Genomic DNA, 7832 nt, shown 5'->3' on the forward strand with positions numbered 1-7832 from the left:
TTGTGGGGTGCTGGGGGGAGGCCTGGGAATGGAGGCCAGAGCCGGGCTGGAATAGCTCTACGTGCTTCCCTAGGAGGGGCCCCACTCTGCCAGCACCGTGTTGGGTCGCAGTGGGAGAGAGCTGGAGGCCCGGGCTGATCCTTGCTGGGTTTTGGTGGGGTCAGGGGCAGGAAGGGGCCCCTCGCTCCGCTGGGATCTAGCCGGAGCTCGGGTGGGTTATCAGGGAGGGCTTCCTGCCCCGGGAGTGGGGCTGATTCTGCCAGTAATTACCAGGGAAGAAGAAAGGGAATTTGTTGTCACATCTATTGTGAGATCCCAGGTAAAATGAAGCAGGATTTAATTGGTCCTCGTTAAACAGAGCTGGGTTTCTAATATGGAGAAAGGCCTGGTCCGGGCAGTGTTTAATTGGGGCTGTGCATGCGCTGCTCAGCCGGCGCTTAAAGGAAGATGCCGGGCCCTGCTCTTTCATCCCATTTTCTAATAAGGATAAATAAACAGGATGAATAATGCCATCGGTCTGTGCCCCGACCCCCGCGAGACCCCAGCAGCGCAGTGCTGTTCACCCCAGAGCTGCTCCCTGAGATCCGTGAATCCAACGCGAGTGGGATCCTTCGGCACGGAGCACCCGGTGTGGCACCGATGGGCTCCATTAGCAGAACCCCCAGTTCCAGCTACGCAGCAGCTCGGGGAATTCCTTGGTTAGTGGCTGTCAGAGGGGAGCCCCAGGAGAGGATGGGCCTCAGGGGGCAGGAGGGGAAAGACAGGAGAAAAGGACAGAAAATAAAATGATGTCTTTCCTTTTTATTTTTCCTTTCTTATTTCTTCCCCCCGTAAATCCCAGGAAGCGCTGGGAGACTGCACTCCCCCTCCCACGCAGCCCACTCGGGTAATTTCATTTATCCCGCAAATCTAATTAGCAATCCGTGGCTGACATTAATACCGATCTAATGAGGCCGGCGATGACCAGATTATCAGGCAAGCGCTGACACAGCCTTAAAGGCACATCGAGCCCTGCCATCGGTGGGAGCCGGCAGGGGAAAAACTGCTTTAAAGGGGGAGAAGAAAAAAAAAAAAGAAAAAAAGAAAAAAAGGAAAGAGAAAAAAAAAAAAAAAAGACGAGGGAGGGGGAGAAAAACACGAGGAAAAACAGTGCGGGTAGGGCTTGGCTGCTTGGCTTATTAAGGGAGTTGGAGCTTTGCTGGATGCAGTTTATCCACCAGCATTGGGCCTCTGTCCCTGCCTCTCCCGAAATACTGTTCTGCAGAGGAGAAAAAGGAGGGGGGGGAAATAAGGAAGGAAAAAAAAAAAAAAAAAGAAGAAGAAGCCAGAGCCCAAGGAGTCGCTGTGCAATTTATTCCAAGGGGTGGCTGTTGAGAAGGCGGCAATTTGCGGCGGCCGGGGGTTATTTAGTGCGATATGAAATCAAATGATCCTATTGCTCAAATAACAGTGTCTGGGAGGAGAAGCGAGCGCGCTCCAAAGGTAATTGTCTCCAGATGATATTCCCATTATCCCCCGATCCCGGCCTAAACGCTGCCAGCGCCGGACTGGAATCAATACGGGGGGAGGACCGGGAGGATCCCGGGGCCGGGGGGAGCCATTCCCGGCACTGACCCCCCTCGGAAAGGGCGGCAGGGCTTCGGGAAGACCCCAAATTCCCTGTGGCTGCTGCCTATCCGTGCCTCGGCGGGAGCGGCAACACCGGCGGGGGAGCCGAGCCCGGAGCCCAGGTAAGGGACCTGCGGGGGGACGGGGAGAGGAAACCCGGCCCCTTGCCTGCCCCGGCGGGCAGCCGCTCTCCGAGCGGACCCTTCTGTATCGCCTTACCCCAGCCCAGGCTGTCGGTCCGGTGTGACCGCCCGCGGCCCCGGTCCAGCCCCGCCGCGCTCGGTCAGCCGCTGCCCGCGGTCGCTGCCGGCCGCGGTCGGTGCCGTTTGCCCGGAGCCGCTGGAAGAGCAGCCGGACCGGGGCCGGCTTCACTCTCAACGCCCGGGTTGCGGATGGAGCGGCGGCCCCCGCTGCCCGCGGCGCTGCCCGATGGTAAAATCGCCGGAATTCAATGGCTCGAGGAAAACGACGGGGGAAAATCCAAGGGGACGGAAGGCCGTGAGCGAGAGCGGGGGCGAAGCCAGCGGCACCTACCTGGGCGGGGGCCCCCGGGGCGGGGGTCCGGGCTCGGTCCGCGGCCGCTGCGGCGGCGGGGACCGCGCGCTCCGGGTGCGGCACCCTGAGGCGAGCGGCGGCCCCGCAGCCGCTCCCCGAATTCCGTCGGGGCGTCCCCCGCGCCGCCCGTGGGGCATCCCGGGTTCCGCCCGGAGCTGCGGGTGCTGGGATGGGGCTTTTCCCCTTTCCGCCTTTCTTTGTCAGCCCCTCGCCCGGGCGGGCAGCGCGGCCCCGGCGCTTCGGGCACAGAGAACAAACGCGCTCCTGCCGAAAGAAATGACGGCGGGTACTGGGGGAGCGAGACTCCGGGCTGGGGCGCTCGGGAGCGTCCCGGCTGGGGCAGCTCGGTGCTCCCCCGGCTAACAGCGGGAGGTGGCTGTGCTGAACTAGGGGGGACACTGCGGGCAGCGGCAGGAGGAGAACGCTCGGGATCAGGCGCGCCTCTCTCAGGTCAGGTCCTGACGAGAACAGGGCGCAGGTCACCCCCGGGCCGCCGGGAGAGGCTGGCACGGTTTGCGTGTCTGCAAACGGGCAAAACACTCGGGACCTGGAGCCTGGGGGTGAGCCCCAGCCTTCGCCTACTCGCGTGTCCACCCCATGCTGCCTTTCAGCGCTTTTGAGCGCTGTCAGAATGCACTGTTGGAGGGGTTTTGCATCTCTGGCCAAGCCTCTTTGTCAGCTTCAGGTTCCTATTTCTGTTTGGCGTGTTCTGAACGGAGTGCAGGGCCCAGGGGTGCTGAGCTCCGAGCAGATACGGCTTAATTCATTCAATAGTCCTGTGCTTGTTCTCCTGCTTTTTACAGACAAGTGAGCAGTTTATTTGCATGGATCCTTTCATTCACCACCAGAACAATCCTCTGCACAGGACAGGGGGAAGACGGCTAATCAGTCACAGCAAACCAGCACGGTGCTTTGGGGTGGGAAGTGAAAAACACCACGCGCACTCAAACCTGGGTTTCACAGAACTGGAGCACTGGGGGAGGCAGCGCGCGGGAATTGCCCCAGGTGAGACCTGGGCTGCCTGCGCAGGCAGCGCTTCCTCAAAGGCAAGCCAGCTTCCCCAGCACTCCCAGGCCCTGGCACTCAGCTCCAGACCTCTAGCAGAAGTGAGACTGGAACAGAGGCAGCCCCCCAGCAGTGCCCAGGCAGGAGGAGCTCGGGGTCCCCCCTGCCCCCCGCTCCATGCTCGCTCTCCTCCCGTGCGGCCCTTTTGCTGACCCGCTCGCTTTTATTTCCCAGAGGCGCTGCTGACCTCCAGGTGTTCCTGCTGAGACACAGCCAGGGTTTGAGCGCTGGGCTGTGAGGGGGTAGGGGTCCTCCAGGGACCCCGTGTCTGTCACTGTGTCTGCCCCAGGAGCGGCGCCCCGCTGCCGTGCTGCCAGACCCCGGTTCCCGGCCCCACGAACCGCGCGGCTCCCCAGGTGCCTCCCTTTGTTTCAAACCCTTGGAGCCTGGAGCACTTGTTGAACCTGAGGAGGAGTGCATCAAAGTGGCTGACAATTAGGAAACAAACACATACCATTTGAGGCGTTCTTGGGTGGAATCCAGTCGTACATAGATGGGCTTGTTGCTGTCGTCATCATACCGAATATTCTTCACAGTTGTGACATCTGTGCTGCGCAGCAGCGTCCCCAGCATGGCAAACACGGCATTATCTCACTGTGCCAAGGCTTCGTTAATCAAACCAGACAATGGGCCAGACGCATCCCTTTGAGCCCGGCGCTGGGATCCTCCAGCCTTTTCACCTTGTCCAAATGCAGGCAGCAGCTCATCAGAACTGATGGCTCTGAACTGTGGGGCTGGCAGGAAAACACGTAACTCAGTCAAAAGAATTCCCAGTTATTTTATATCCTCCCTTTAGTTTTTCGTGACTCGCAGAAGCTAAACTTTTTCAGTCTTTCGGTGGGTACTTGAGATCAATCCAGTCATTTGTTAGAACACTAATGAGGGAGTCTGACAGATGTGTGTCCTTTAAAGCAGCAGCAGCAGCAAGCGCTGAGAGCAAGCAGGACGGAGTGGCCTGGCCAAGCTGTGGCCCCACCGGCGGGAGCTGCGGAGTGGACGGCGCAGGGAACAAACAGCGTGGCCGTGAAGATGCCGTTCTCCTGAAAGAGGATCCCGGCAGAAACACGGCTTGGTGCAGGGGCCAGCATGCCGAAGGCGAGGTAGGACACTGTGTGCTGGGAACAGGTGTGGGTGCAGTGTCCCCTTTTCCTCACCACGGCACCGTGTGCTCCGGGCACAGGGCAGTCGGGCACGTGGCGTCCTGAGAGCCCCTGGAGGGAAGTTCTCTGTCCCACGTCTGTAAGGAGGGGAGCTCGTGGTGCTCGTGTGGCAGGCTCTGCCGAGCGCCGGGTTCTGTCACCCCGGGTCAGGCTGCAGCTGAGTGGGATCCCAACGGGCCCTTGTGGCACTGAGCTTGGCTGTGTGTTGTGAGCCGTTCCTCCCGCTTGCTGCCTGGTCACTGCAGGCCTGAGGGAGACATTCCAAAATACTCTCTCCTGGCACAGAAATACGCCAGAGCTGGTTCAGCTTGAGGAACAGCAGTTACAGTGGCACCGGGCGCTCCCGAGCACAAGGTATAGGTGCTTTCAGGCAAGAAGGGAGTTGAGTCCTTTGGCTCTGAGTGGGCTGGTTTGAACTCAGCCTCTCCTCAGAAAACCTAAATTCAGTTCCCATTTCTCCAGGGACGGGGAAGCTCAACACTGTCAATCTCCTCTTTCCTCTTCAGAGACAGCAGCAGACACTTGAATAGAGGCTCCTTGTGGTTACAGCCTGGTCACGGGAGCGACCGAGACCCGAAATCTCCCTGACATCCATCCCCTCTGGATGCTTGGCCTTGGAACAGCCTCACTCAGGCCACGCCTGCTCCGTTCTGCTCGTGGAGCCTCCTGTGCTGCATGGGACACTGGAAAAGCACTTGGAGATGGCTGGAGAAGGAGGGAGGCTTCCTGGCAAATGGTCTCTAAACCGGGCCCTTCCCCATGCCGTGGCTTTTCTGGGGCTCGTTAACATCAGTGGTAAGTGCTTGTATCTCAGTTCTCCAGGACTGATTCAAAGCCCATGGGCAGTGAAGTGCCTGGGGGCTTTTCAGTTGTGTCACCTGGCTTCGGCTAAGGCCCCCACACTGTTAATAAACATGCCATACTTGTCACTGCTGCAGTCTCCAGGTTTTTGTTTACTCGGCCGCTGCGTTCTGCGTTCCGGGCTCCTGCTGGAGGAACTCTGTCACCTGCCCCAAGGCAGTGGATCCCAGGGCAGACGTGGTGTGCACCGCTCGTGCATCAGAAACGAGTAATAACAGGTTTCGAGGAACTGTAACACTTAATAAAAGCGTCTTATTACATTTAAATGTATTAAAATGTAAACATTAAATTCAGCACGTTAATTACTGTTTCCAGGCGCTGCCGCTGACAGGAAATGGATCCTCACAACTGCTCTGCTGAGATCGCTCTCGCTGCCGTTACTGCTCTCTGGTTCCTGGGGTGTTATTAGTGCTCTGCATTTGGGACTCGAGTCATTAACAGCCAGGACTTCACTGGGCATTATGTAAATTCTCTGTTTGCTACACAAACACACAGCTACCAGGGCCTGCGTTACGTGCTTAACTGGGAGAAAGGAAAGCAAATGCTTTTTCAGCTCGGCCCTGACTCGTGGGCGAGCTCACTGTGCTCTCAGGGATCAACCCAGCACCGAGAGGGAAGGCCTCTTCCCAACGCATCCCTGTGTTTCTGCAAATCCCTTTCCAGAGCAGTGTGTGTCCCCCCACCTGCTGCGTGTCCCATGACAGCCTGCCACGGACACCAGCAATTCCTGCTCTGTAAGGAGGTTTTCCCACTTTCCTGGGAGCGAGGGGCATCCCGTCCCTGCAGCAGGCATGTGCAGCACGTGGATGCGTTGCCCTGGAAAGCTGGGAAACCCTGCCAGGGGTCTCTGGTAGATGAGAGGCCTGTGGCCAGGTGCCCAGCTCCGTGAGGCCAATCCCATGCCTTTTGGGATACGCTTACATGCCAGAGGAAAGCGGGATGCTGAGGGACACGTGGCTGCCTCCCTAAATGGAAAAGAGAGCAAAGCTGTTCAGATCAGCATGCATCAATCCCTGTGTGGGAATCAAGAGATGCTTTGGTTTGGCAGCTACTGGGGACAAAGCCACCATCTCATTCAAAGTGCGTTTAACGCGACAGAAGGAGGCGGCTCCCTTTGACAGTTCTACAGCTCTTATCAGACTACATCAAAATTAAATTAAAACAATCTAAAAGAAGTGTGAAGTACTGCGGGGAGAACACAAACCAAACACTCCTCTTTGTAGGCTTTCAGGGAAGGGACCGCATCCCTTATCAGGGATGGGAGGATGGAGATTATTCTTGAGTCAATTACGAGCCGGGGAGGGGGGGGGCTGCGGTGAGCACCGAGACACGGAAGAAAAGTGGGAAATATGTCGTTGTCGGGGGGAACCGGGCTCAGGCTCCTTAGCTCCTTATTTTTTTGTTAAATAAATAGCAGGATGTGGAGCCCTGCCTGCGGTTCAAGACCCTCGAGACCCAGCCCGAGGTCCACAGCGGGAAAAAAGCCCTCCCGGGGCTTTGCCTGGAGAGAAGCTATGCAGCCCGAGGGGTCAGGGACCATCAGCCACCTTTCCACTAAACCCTAAAATTGCAGTTTGGGAATAGGGCTTCCAGCGTGCTCAGGATTTTAGACAGTGCTGGAAGCGCTCGGAAGTTTTTGTGCTCTTTTAGGCGTTCTTTTAGCAAGCACCAATATTTTTGGAAGCAGGCCCAGGAACGCTGGTGGATCACTAAACCCAGTCTAGGAACCCCAAAAGCCCCTGATCCCCCCCAAGTCCCCTGACAGAGCCTCCAGCTCCAGCTGAGCTTTCATGTGTTGGTTCTCGGCCAGAAGTTCTAACGAAGGCTAATTACTGTGATGATCTTGCAGTAATTGTACACTGATTGCAGTCCTAATTATGCTTAAGCATTTCACTGCTCTCCGCAATTTTGTCTATTGATGTTTCGCTTCTCCTTCATTTCAATTATTCCCGTGGTATTGAGATTTTATTGGGGCCCTGGAATTTTAGCGCTCATTTGGCAACTTCCTTTCAAAGGGTTCGAAGTTTTTATCTGGAAATGAAAGGCGGGCGTTCTGTTTTCATCCTGCAGCTGGAGATGCGAACCCAGGGTTGGGGGTGACCGTGGCTTCTCCCACCTGAATTTTGGAGAGGTGACAGCACCAGAGGGACACAGCGGCACTCCAGAGGACGAGGAAGCGGCGGGTTTTTTTCCTTGAAAACCATGGTGTACAATAAACTTGGTAAAACCAACCGTAACTGTTCAGCAGCTCCCAGTTATTTTTTGAACTGGCGCTTTGCAAATTTCCCCCTTTTTTAGGGACGCGGATTCTGCCTCGCCCCAGGTGCCCTCCAGCACCGAGCCGGGGGTTCATCTGGGCGAACAGCAACACCCGAGGTAACAAGGTGGTGGCGAGAGACGGGGCAACGATAAAGGACGGCTAAAACACGACAAACGCCTCAAAGGCTTCCGAAGCGCCTCCGGGCGCGCAGGCCGCGCCCGCCCGTCCCCATGGCAACGCGGGGCGGCACTTCCGGGGTCCCGCGCGGGGCATGGCGGGAGCCGCACGTGGGCGCCGGCGGAAACCGCGCGGGGCGACCGGGA

This window comes from Coloeus monedula (genome assembly GCF_965178545.1).
Source record: "Coloeus monedula genome assembly, chromosome: 2".
Classification (NCBI taxonomy): Eukaryota; Metazoa; Chordata; class Aves; order Passeriformes; family Corvidae; genus Coloeus; species Coloeus monedula.